The sequence below is a fragment of the Bombus huntii genome, unplaced genomic scaffold, assembly GCF_024542735.1.
Source record: "Bombus huntii isolate Logan2020A unplaced genomic scaffold, iyBomHunt1.1 ctg00000143.1, whole genome shotgun sequence".
NCBI classification, from domain to species: domain Eukaryota; kingdom Metazoa; phylum Arthropoda; class Insecta; order Hymenoptera; family Apidae; genus Bombus; species Bombus huntii.
The window spans coordinates 82,501-95,000 of NW_026099388.1; the positions used below are offsets into that span (position 1 = coordinate 82,501).

General features: G+C 45.2%; 2 non-coding genes across 2 annotated transcripts; both read left to right on the plus strand.

Moving 5' to 3' along the window:
* The first annotated feature begins 5,875 nt into the window (after positions 1-5,875).
* Positions 5,876-7,798, plus strand: LOC126877301 (small subunit ribosomal RNA). The gene has a single exon (XR_007694910.1). It is a non-coding gene; the product is annotated as a small subunit ribosomal RNA (ribosomal RNA).
* Positions 7,799-11,157: 3,359 nt separating this feature from the next.
* LOC126877312 (5.8S ribosomal RNA) lies at positions 11,158-11,312 on the plus strand. The gene has a single exon (XR_007694918.1). It is a non-coding gene; the product is annotated as a 5.8S ribosomal RNA (ribosomal RNA).
* Positions 11,313-12,500: the final 1,188 nt, after the last annotated feature.

Sequence of the window (12,500 nt, forward strand, 5' to 3'; positions counted from 1 at the left end):
AGTAAAAAGCAATACGCCGCTGGACTTAGTCGCGTACAAACAGAAAGCAATACGCCGCTGGACTTAGTCGCGTACGAGCATAAAGCAATACGCCGCTGGACTTAGTCGCGTGCGAGTAAAAAGCAATACGCCGCTGGACTTAGTCGCGTACAAACAGAAAGCAATACGCCGCTGGGACTTTGTCTCCTGCGGTTAAAAAAAATAATTTCGCTACGTACGGCCGATGGTCGTGCGTAGCGATTTTTTTTTTCCTTTAAATCAAACAACGAGACGCACGAATAGAAAGCGATACGCCGCTGCAACTTTGTCGCGTGCCAGTAAAAAGCAATACGCCGCTGGACTTAGCCGCTCGTGCTACCGCTGCGCGCGCACCTCCGAATCAGCGGGTATGCGCCGGAGTAGGTAACACTCTCTTAAGGTACGCCGTTCTGCGCAGCTCGTCTTGCGCGCGCGCGCGCGCGCTTTTTCAAATATTTTTAAACGTTTTTTCGCGTTTTTTCCCGTTTCTTCGCGTTTTTTCCCGTTTTTTCCCGTTTTTTCCCGTTTTCCACGTTTTTTCCCGTTTCACGAGAGAGACGAAAACGAGGAAAATAATCGCGACAAATGCTCGCTCGCTGCGCTCGCTCGGACGAATATAGCCCAACCCAAAACCGATCCCGAGCGTTCGAACGAAGATTTCGATGAAATCGAAGAACGAACGCGAAAGGGATTGGTTTTGGGTTGGGCTATTTTTTTTTCGAGCGAGCGGAGCGAGCGAGCAACGCGTAAGAGCGTATCGTTGCGTCGCAGGGACTTTGAAATATTCGCCACTGTTCGAACGTTCGAGTCGAAATAACTCGAGAAAAAGCGTTATAACGCATCGAAATTATCAGTGAAATCGTTACGTATCGACGAAATCTAGTCGAAAGTAGCGATTTCACTTTATTTTTTTAAAAAATTTCATCCTCCGGACCAACGTGACCGGGACGTTGGAACTTAGAATTTTTTCGCCCCGTTACGAAAGTACCGAAAGTTCAACTCGAAATAACTCGCTAAAAAGCGTTATAACGTATCGAAATTTTGCGTGAAATCGTTACGTTTCGACGAAATCTAGTCGAAAGTAGCGATTTCACTTTATTTTTTTAAAAAATTTCATCCTCCGGACCAACGTGACCGGGACGTTGGAACTTAGAATTTTTTCGCCCCGTTACGAAAGTACCGAAAGTTCAACTCGAAATAACTCGCTAAAAAGCGTTATAACGTATCGAAATTTTGCGTGAAATCGTTACGTTTCGACGAAATCTAGTCGAAAGTAGCGATTTCACTTTATTTTTTTAAAAAATTTCATCCTCCGGACCAACGTGACCGGGACGTTGGAACTTAGAATTTTTTCGCCCCGTTACGAAAGTACCGAAAGTTCAACTCGAAATAACTCGCTAAAAAGCGTTATAACGTATCGAAATTTTGCGTGAAATCGTTACGTTTCGACGAAATCTAGTCGAAAGTAGCGATTTCACTTTATTTTTTTAAAAAATTTCGTCCTCCGGACCAACCTGACCGGGACGTTGGAACTTAGAATTTTTTCGCCCCGTTACGAAAGTACCGAAAGTTCAACTCGAAATAACTCGCTAAAAAGCGTTATAACGTATCGAAATTTTGCGTGAAATCGTTACGTTTCGACGAAATCTAGTCGAAAGTAGCGATTTCACTTTATTTTTTAAAAAAATTTCATCCTCCGGACCAACGTGACCGGGACGTTGGAACTTAGAATTTTTTCGCCCCGTTACGAAAGTACCGAAAGTTCAACTCGAAATAACTCGCTAAAAAGCGTTATAACGTATCGAAATTTTGCGTGAAATCGTTACGTTTCGACGAAATCTAGTCGAAAGTAGCGATTTCACTTTATTTTTTTGAAAAATTTCATCCTCCGGACCAACGTGACTGGGACGTTGGAACTTAGAATTTTTTCGCACCGCTACGAAAAGGCCGAAAGATCCCCTCCAAATAACTCGTTAAAAAGTGTTATAACGTACGAATATTTTTCAAGAAATCGTTATAACTCGATAAAATACGTCGGGATTAAGCGTTTATATCGTCGGCAGACGGATATAAAAACGTTTGGACCGACACGACCGGTCGTTGGAACATAGAAAAATTCCGAGCCGGTACGTTGGGACTTAGAAAAATTCCGAGGGCGAAAAAGTTTTTTCGAGTTTATTCGTTAAAAAGCGTTACAAGGTATGAATTTTTTTGCATAAATCGACGTAACTCGACGAAATACGTCGGGATTAATGGTTTATTTCCGTCCGAGAACGATTTTTAAAAACGGACCTATGCGGCCGGTCGTTCGTACTTGGAAAATTTTCGGACCGAACACTCTTTTTCGATTAATTCGTTAAAAAGCGTTATAACGTACGAATATTTTTCAAGAAATCGTTATAACTCGATAAAATACGTCGGGATTAAGCGTTTATATCGTCGGCAGACGGATATAAAAACGTTTGGACCGACACGACCGGTCGTTGGAACATAGAAAAATTCCGAGCCGGTACGTTGGGACTTAGAAAAATTCCGAGGGCGAAAAAGTTTTTTCGAGTTTATTCGTTAAAAAGCGTTACAAGGTATGAATTTTTTTGCATAAATCGACGTAACTCGACGAAATACGTCGGGATTAATGGTTTATTTCCGTCCGAGAACGATTTTTAAAAACGGACCTATGCGGCCGGTCGTTCGTACTTAGAAAATTTTCGGACCGAACACTCTTTTTCGATTAATTCGTTAAAAAGCGTTATAACGTACGAATATTTTTCAAGAAATCGTTATAACTCGATAAAATACGTCGGGATTAAGCGTTTATATCGTCGGCAGACGGATATAAAAACGTTTGGACCGACACGACCGGTCGTTGGAACATAGAAAAATTCCGAGCCGGTACGTTGGGACTTAGAAAAATTCCGAGGGCGAAAAAGTTTTTTCGAGTTTATTCGTTAAAAAGCGTTACAAGGTATGAATTTTTTTGCATAAATCGACGTAACTCGACGAAATACGTCGGGATTAATGGTTTATTTCCGTCCGAGAACGATTTTTAAAAACGGACCTATGCGGCCGGTCGTTCGTACTTAGAAAATTTTCGGACCGAACACTCTTTTTCGATTAATTCGTTAAAAAGCGTTATAACGTACGAATATTTTTCAAGAAATCGTTATAACTCGATAAAATACGTCGGGATTAAGCGTTTATATCGTCGGCAGACGGATATAAAAACGTTTGGACCGACACGACCGGTCGTTGGAACATAGAAAAATTCCGAGCCGGTACGTTGGGACTTAGAAAAATTCCGAGGGCGAAAAAGTTTTTTCGAGTTTATTCGTTAAAAAGCGTTACAAGGTATGAATTTTTTTGCATAAATCGACGTAACTCGACGAAATACGTCGGGATTAATGGTTTATTTCCGTCCGAGAACGATTTTTAAAAACGGACCTATGCGGCCGGTCGTTCGTACTTAGAAAATTTTCGGACCGAACACTCTTTTTCGATTAATTCGTTAAAAAGCGTTATAACGTACGAATATTTTTCAAGAAATCGTTATAACTCGATAAAATACGTCGGGATTAAGCGTTTATATCGTCGGCAGACGGATATAAAAACGTTTGGACCGACACGACCGGTCGTTGGAACATAGAAAAATTCCGAGCCGGTACGTTGGGACTTAGAAAAATTCCGAGGGCGAAAAAGTTTTTTCGAGTTTATTCGTTAAAAAGCGTTACAAGGTATGAATTTTTTTGCATAAATCGACGTAACTCGACGAAATACGTCGGGATTAATGGTTTATTTCCGTCCGAGAACGATTTTTAAAAACGGACCTATGCGGCCGGTCGTTCGTACTTAGAAAATTTTCGGACCGAACACTCTTTTTCGATTAATTCGTTAAAAAGCGTTATAACGTACGAATATTTTTCAAGAAATCGTTATAACTCGATAAAATACGTCGGGATTAAGCGTTTATATCGTCGGCAGACGGATATAAAAACGTTTGGACCGACACGAATATAAAAACGTTTGGACCGACACGACCGGTCGTTGGAACATAGAAAAATTCCGAGCCGGTACGTTGGGACTTAGAAAAATTCCGAGGGCGAAAAAGTTTTTTCGAGTTTATTCGTTAAAAAGCGTTACAAGGTATGAATTTTTTTGCATAAATCGACGTAACTCGACGAAATACGTCGGGATTAATGGTTTATTTCCGTCCGAGAACGATTTTTAAAAACGGACCTATGCGGCCGGTCGTTCGTACTTAGAAAATTTTCGGACCGAACACTCTTTTTCGATTAATTCGTTAAAAAGCGTTATAACGTACGAATATTTTTCAAGAAATCGTTATAACTCGATAAAATACGTCGGGATTAAGCGTTTATATCGTCGGCAGACGGATATAAAAACGTTTGGACCGACACGACCGGTCGTTGGAACATAGAAAAATTCCGAGCCGGTACGTTGGGACTTAGAAAAATTCCGAGGGCGAAAAAGTTTTTTCGAGTTTATTCGTTTAAAAGCGTTACAAGGTATGAATTTTTTTACGGGAATCGTTCTATCTCTATTAAATACGTCGGGATTAAACATTTTTATCGATTTTTTCAAAAAATTAGCGTTCGTCGAACTGACACGACTGGGATATTTTTCTAATTTTTTCGTTAATTAACGTTACAAGGTATATATTTTTTTGCATATTTCTACTTATTTTAACGTATTGTAATTGATTATAAACTTATTTTTTGTCCGTATTCGATAAAAGAGTATGTTTACTGATGCAATTTTTCGGTGAAAAAAAAAATTAATTTTTTGGTAAAAATGCATTTCTATTATGTTAATAAAACGTCTGGTAATGTATTTCGATGGTTGGATATTGGCTTTGTATAGTAGTGATCGAGCGTTCGCGAGACTAAGTTCCAGCGTCCCTTCCGAACGGTACGTTGCTACGGAGGTTTTGCACCGTAAGCGCGCGGCCGCTAGCCCGGCCGGCGCCGGCCTTCCGGCTGGCGCTTTCGTATCTATAAGAGAGACGTCGAGCCGGACGGTTCGGTCGGAACAGCGTTGAGCGCGTGGCTATTCTACGGCCTCGGTTGAGAATTCAGTCACCGCTCCTCGAGTCTTAGTGTATTTTACGCTATTTCTCGACTGTTCCTCCGTTCTCGTTCTGGTTTTTTCTCTACACTGCTGCGCCGCGGGTCGCTGTCCTGGACGTAATGACCAAATATCGTGGCAAGGTTCCCCTGAGTCGGGAAGCTGGTGACCTGTGTGTACGTATTCTAACAAAAATTGTTAGATGCGTGTGTGCTTGTACTAACTGAGCATCGATTCATTCAAAAGAGTATAACCGTCTGCTTTCTATAAAAACTTCTGCTTTCGCAGAAGTATCCGATGAGGCGGTAGGAGCGTACTATCTTTGCGTAGTATGTCTTCTGCCGAAAATGTTCTACCGATTGAAAGAATATTCTTACGGTATGTCCAGCGCGACGCACTGGGATACGCGCTTGTTCGTTCAGCGTGAGGTGCGTATACGTGCTTTACCGCTAAGATATTCTAATAAGTCTTTTTACACGAAGACAGCATTATGGAAATGTTCCTTTAGAAGTACGATTCTAAACATTTTATATAAGACTATGAGAGAGAGAGAGAGAGAGAAGAGAGGAGGTGGAGTTGAGAATTACAAAGTGGCTGCGAGCGGCGTTCGAAGATTATTACTGAACTATGGGTGTATCTCGAACGTCGCTAGGAGATATATTTTATAGATATATCTATCTTAAGAACGAAAAGTCTCGTCGTACGGTGCTTACGTCCCACCTACGACACGAAGAGAACTTAAACGAAATTTATAAGAATTGTTATACGAATAAGATCCCTGGTTGATCCTGCCAGTAGTCATATGCTTGTCTCAAAGATTAAGCCATGCATGTCTCAGTACATGCCGCATTAAGGTGAAACCGCGAATGGCTCATTAAATCAGTTATGGTTTCTTAGATCATACCTACATTTACTTGGATAACTGTGGTAATTCTAGAGCTAATACATGCAAACAGATTCCGACCAGAGATGGTAGGAATGCTTTTATTAGATCAAAACCAATCGGTGGCGGATGGCTCGTCTGTCCGTCCATCGTTTGTTTTGGTGACTCTGAATAACTTTGTGCTGATCGCATGGTCATCTAGCACCGGCGACGCATCTTTCAAATGTCTGCCTTATCAACTGTCGATGGTAGGTTCTGCGCCTACCATGGTTGTAACGGGTAACGGGGAATCAGGGTTCGATTCCGGAGAGGGAGCCTGAGAAACAGCTACCACATCCAAGGAAGGCAGCAGGCGCGCAAATTACCCACTCCCGGCACGGGGAGGTAGTGACGAAAAATAACGATACGGGACTCATCCGAGGCCCCGTAATCGGAATGAGTACACTTTAAATCCTTTAACGAGGACCAATTGGAGGGCAAGTCTGGTGCCAGCAGCCGCGGTAATTCCAGCTCCAATAGCGTATATTAAAGTTGTTGCGGTTAAAAAGCTCGTAGTTGAATCTGTGTGTCACAGTGTCGGTTCACCGCTCGCGGTGTTTAACTGGCATTATGTGGTACGTCCTATCGGTGGGCTTAGCTCCTCGCGGGCGGTCCAACTAATATCCCATCGCGGTGCTCTTCACTGAGTGTCGAGGTGGGCCGATACGTTTACTTTGAACAAATTAGAGTGCTTAAAGCAGGCTACCTTCGCCTGAATACTGTGTGCATGGAATAATGGAATAGGACCTCGGTTCTATTTTGTTGGTTTTCGGAGCCCCGAGGTAATGATTAATAGGGACAGATGGGGGCATTCGTATTGCGACGTTAGAGGTGAAATTCTTGGATCGTCGCAAGACGGACAGAAGCGAAAGCATTTGCCAAAAATGTTTTCATTAATCAAGAACGAAAGTTAGAGGTTCGAAGGCGATCAGATACCGCCCTAGTTCTAACCATAAACGATGCCAGCCAGCGATCCGCCGAAGTTCCTCCGATGACTCGGCGGGCAGCTTCCGGGAAACCAAAGCTTTTGGGTTCCGGGGGAAGTATGGTTGCAAAGCTGAAACTTAAAGGAATTGACGGAAGGGCACCACCAGGAGTGGAGCCTGCGGCTTAATTTGACTCAACACGGGAAACCTCACCAGGCCCGGACACCGGAAGGATTGACAGATTGATAGCTCTTTCTTGATTCGGTGGGTGGTGGTGCATGGCCGTTCTTAGTTGGTGGAGCGATTTGTCTGGTTAATTCCGATAACGAACGAGACTCTAGCCTGCTAAATAGACGTAACTTATGGTATCTCGAAGGCCCCCGGCTTCGGTCGGTGGGTTTTTACTACCAACGTACAAACAAATCTTCTTAGAGGAACAGGCGGCTTCTAGCCGCACGAGATTGAGCAATAACAGGTCTGTGATGCCCTTAGATGTTCTGGGCCGCACGCGCGCTACACTGAAGGAATCAGCGTGTTTTCCCTGGCCGAAAGGCCCGGGTAACCCGCTGAACCTCCTTCGTGCTAGGGATTGGGGCTTGCAATTATTCCCCATGAACGAGGAATTCCCAGTAAGCGCGAGTCATAAGCTCGCGTTGATTACGTCCCTGCCCTTTGTACACACCGCCCGTCGCTACTACCGATTGAATGATTTAGTGAGGTCTTCGGACTGGTGCGCGGCCAATGTGATAAGCATTGCCGATGTTACCGGGAAGATGACCAAACTTGATCATTTAGAGGAAGTAAAAGTCGTAACAAGGTTTCCGTAGGTGAACCTGCGGAAGGATCATTAACGATACGATACCAAAAGAATTTGACTTGAACACATATAAAAACTATGAAATATATATCACAATGGTCGGTAAGGAGCCGTACTCCTCCTGTATCGACGAAAGTATATACGACGTATTAACAAGCTATATACTTTAACAAACGAAAACGCCAGGGAGCTTGGCAACCTCCGTTGGCACGAATAGAAATATTCTTAAGGAGGAGACGACCCTCCAGCTACGGAATTATACGAAGAGAAGGTGGCACTCTCTCTCGATCATCGGGATGAAGAGATATATATATACAAGTATAAAAACGAAATGCGAATGAAACTTATTCGAGGCGCCTGCGTGAGGTCGTAAACAGAAAGACCCGCCGTCTCCGAATAAAACATATAACATATAATATATATATATATATATGAAATTCTAATAAAAGGGAACTCTAGCTTCGAAAGAGCCAACAAAAGTTAAGGCTCGATATCAAACGAAAAAATTACGATGGAAACCAGGTGTAAAGAGAAATGCAGTCGTGGCGCCTGCGAGAGGCCGTACACAGAAAGACCCGCCGTCACGATCTCGTATTTCGTATTTGCATCGTGGAAACCGTACAAACGAAATATAAAAGTCCATGCAAACTAATAAGAAAATCTCTAAAGTGCCTCGTGTCGGAGTGATCATGCTCGCCTATTCTCTTCTATGTTTCGTGGTCTGTGTTGCGTTTGTTCTCCTCCTAGCAACGGGACATATCGAAGACTCCTCTTTGGGATCGAACGAAGCGTCTAGAACGAGTCGACGAGAGCGAAAGAACTTGTAGCGAGTCGCGCAGAGCGAAAGGATACCGATATACATCTTCGAAGGTTCTCTTCGAAGATCCATGGATACCTTCTGCGTCGACTTCTCTCGTCTCTTTCATCGAAACTCTCGTCGTTCTCGAAACGTGCTTCCTACCCAAAGGGCGTGTGCTCTTCGTATGTCGTTTCGTTCGAAATAACGAAACCACGTGTAACATACTCGTGGATCGGGTAACCTAGAACGAAGACGCATCGCGTGGATGTTGGCCCGCTATGCGACGATGACCGATGATGATGATGATGATGATGATGATATGATGATGATGTCGATGTCGACGACGACGACGATGAAGACGATGTGTAGCAACGATTCGTAACTAGTCTAGCCGAAGTTCGTTCAGAGGGGAACGCCGCCGGCTTCGAAGCCTCGATGTCGTGAGTCGGACACCCGTGCCGTCGCTAGAGTTTTTCAAACTCTGCTTCTGGATATTGGGACGAAAGACCGCTCGAGGACGACGACAGCCGTGCGTGCGTATCCCATCGAATTTTTTTTACACCACCTGAACGAGACTAAAGTTTCGTCTAGTTGATCGTCTACCGTCGCATAATGTATATTATATACCGTTCAGAGGGGACCGGCTGTCTATCCTCGTTGTCGTGAGTCGGACACCCGTGCCGTCGCTAGAGTTTTTCAAACTCTGCTTCTGGATATCGGGACGAAAGACCGCGCGAGGACGACGGATGCGAGTCCCATCGAATTTTTGACTTACACACTACCTGAACGAGACTTAAAGTTTCATATTATATACCGTTCAGAGGGGACCGGCTGTCTATCCTCGTTGTCGTGAGTCGGACACCCGTGCCGTCGCTAGAGTTTTTCAAACTCTGCTTCTGGATATCGGGACGAAAGACCGCGCGAGGACGACGGATGCGAGTCCCATCGAATTTTTGACTTACACACTACCTGAACGAGACTTAAAGTTTCATATAATATACCGTTCAGAGGGGACCGGCTGTCTTTCCTCGTTGTCGTGAGTCGGACACCCGTGCCGTCGCTAGAGTTTTTCAAACTCTGCTTCTGGATATCGGGACGAAAGACCGCGCGAGGACGACGGATGCGAGTCCCATCGAATTTTTTATTTAAACACTACCTGAACGAGACTTAAAGTTTCATATAATATACCGTTCAGAGGGGACCGGCTGTCTTTCCTCGTTGTCGTGAGTCGGACACCCGTGCCGTCGCTAGAGTTTTTCAAACTCTGCTTCTGGATATCGGGACGAAAGACCGCGCGAGGACGACGGATGCGAGTCCCATCGAATTTTTTATTTAAACACTACCTGAACGAGACTTAAAGTTTCATATAATATACCGTTCAGAGGGGACCGGCTGTCTTTCCTCGTTGTCGTGAGTCGGAGACCCGTGCCGTCGCTAGAGTTTTTCAAACTCTGCTTCTGGATATCGGGACGAAAGACCGCGCGAGGACGACGGATGCGAGTCCCATCGAATTTTTGATTTACACACTACCTGAACGAGACTTAAAGTTTCATCCAGTTTGTCGTCTATCATCTCATATATAATATACCGTTCAGAGGGGACCGGCTGTCTATCCTCGTTGTCGTGAGTCGGACACCCGTGCCGTCGCTAGAGTTTTTCAAACTCTGCTTCTGGATGTTGGGACGAAAGACCGCGCGAGGACGATGGATGCGAGTCCCATCGAATTTTTGATTTACAAGACACACACTACCTGAACGAGACTAAAGTTTCATCGAGTTTATCGTCGCATAACCCGTTCGGAGGGGACCGGCTGTCTATCCTCGTTGTCGTGAGTCGGACACCCGTGCCGTCGCTAGAGTTTTTCAAACTCTGCTTCTGGATATCGGGACGAAAGACCGCGCGAGGACGATGGCTGCGAGTCCCATCGAATTTTTGTTTTTTTTTTTTTTAAAAAAAAAAACACCACCCGAACGGAGATGTGTTCTATCTTTCGTCGATTTTTCATGCTTTCAGTCGGTCGCGTGGTCGCCATCCGTTCGGAGGGGATCGCCGGCTTCGAAACCTCGATGTCGTGAGTCGGACACCCGTGCCGTCGCTAGAGTTTTTCAAACTCTGCTTCTGGATATTGGGACGAAAGACCGCTCGAGGCGGACGGCCGCGCGAATCCCATCGAATCTTTACTATCACCCGAACGATGGAGAGATGCACGCGCGCTGTTTCTTGAATAATTGGACGAGAGAGTAGAATCAAACACATATATAACATGGGCTAGCCACCGTGCTTACTCGTTCGCGAGATCGTGTGCTGTACAGAGGATTCAGAATCGGGTGTATATATCCCCGTCGTTTCCTGACGAACGGAGCTTCGATCTCGATGGTTGTTATATATCATAATGTACTTTACGCCCGGCCGGCGAACGCGCGTATCTTCGCGCGTTCGTCGTTTTCTTTTTTTTTCGAACGTTTTTGTGTCGTCAATCCTATGGCGACTTCTGCGCGTTCGATTCCCGTTGGTCGAACGTGACGGAACTCGGCTTCGCTAGAACCGAGAAGAGTACATTTGAGTATTGAACTGTTGTAAATTTATAAAAGATTACCCTGAACGGTGGATCACTTGGCTCGTGGGTCGATGAAGAACGCAGCTAATTGCGCGTCAACGTGTGAACTGCAGGACACATGAACATCGACATTTCGAACGCACATTGCGGTCCACGGATACAATTCCTGGACCACGCCTGGCTGAGGGTTGCTCACGTAAACCTAAGACTGCTTGCGTTGCGTATCGTTACTCTCCGTATCTGTCTCTCTCTGTCCCTTCTTGCCTTAACAACCCGCCGTCGTTCTTCTTTATATAAGAGAACGTTTCAGAGTCGGACGAAGGTACAAGAACGAGGATACGAATAAGAGCGGACGGAGAGAACATACGCGACGTACGAGCGATTGTTGGACGCTCGTCGGCGTTCGTCGCGGTCGTGCAGAGACCGTGCAAGTCGTACGCATGCTCGATATATAATCTATCGTGTTCACGGGAGACTACGAAACTCTACCTCTGTCTCTCTCTGTCCCTTCTTGCCTTGACAACCCGCCGTCGTTCTTCTTAAAAATTATAAGAGAACGTTTCAGAGTCGGACGAAGGTATACGAAGGGATACGAATAAGAGCGGAGAGAACCGGTCACGGACCTGCGTGAGTGCTCGCGGCGTCGTGAGTCGTCCTTACGAGGGCGACCGCCCGCTTATGCACCGCTTCGTGTATCGGTTATCGAACGTATATACTCGTAGTGTTCTCCTCGTGACCGATTTTTTTTTCATATCAGGCGATATATGCTACGTTTGCCGGTGTTCGACGCACGAAGGTCCGCGCCCCCGACGTCGTCTTAAAAGAATATTATATTTGGCGAGACTGAGAGAGAAAGCAAATATGGGAACTCGGTCGAGAGAGGAGAGAAGAGAGAACCAAAAAAAAAACCTAAACTCGATGGCGTGCGAAACTTTGCCATAATCTACCGTCTTTTCTTAAGACTCTCGTACAGCCCCAGGGATCGAATGCCCACTCCGTCTCTTCGCGAAAGCGACTGACAACAACGAGGACCGTCGCATCGATGGGTCGTCGTTGCGTTTTACACGCTCTGTGCTTTTTTACAAGCCCCGAAAGTATCAGCCGTAGATCCGGGAACGCACACGCGAGATTTCTTCGAGCGCTCTGACGACTTAGGGAGGTATGATCCCCAGCGTCGCGCGGAGATCGGAGAGTACACGTACTCGTATCGGGACGAATTTTCCCCGTCGTCGTGTATCTCTCTGCCCGCGCGCCTGGCTCCCGAAAAGCCACGTTCGTCGGAAATCTTACATATTATATATGTAACGCGTGTGCGAACTAGCGTGTGTCTAAGATCGGCTATACACGGGTGCTGCTGTAACTACAAGCTCGAGGTGTTT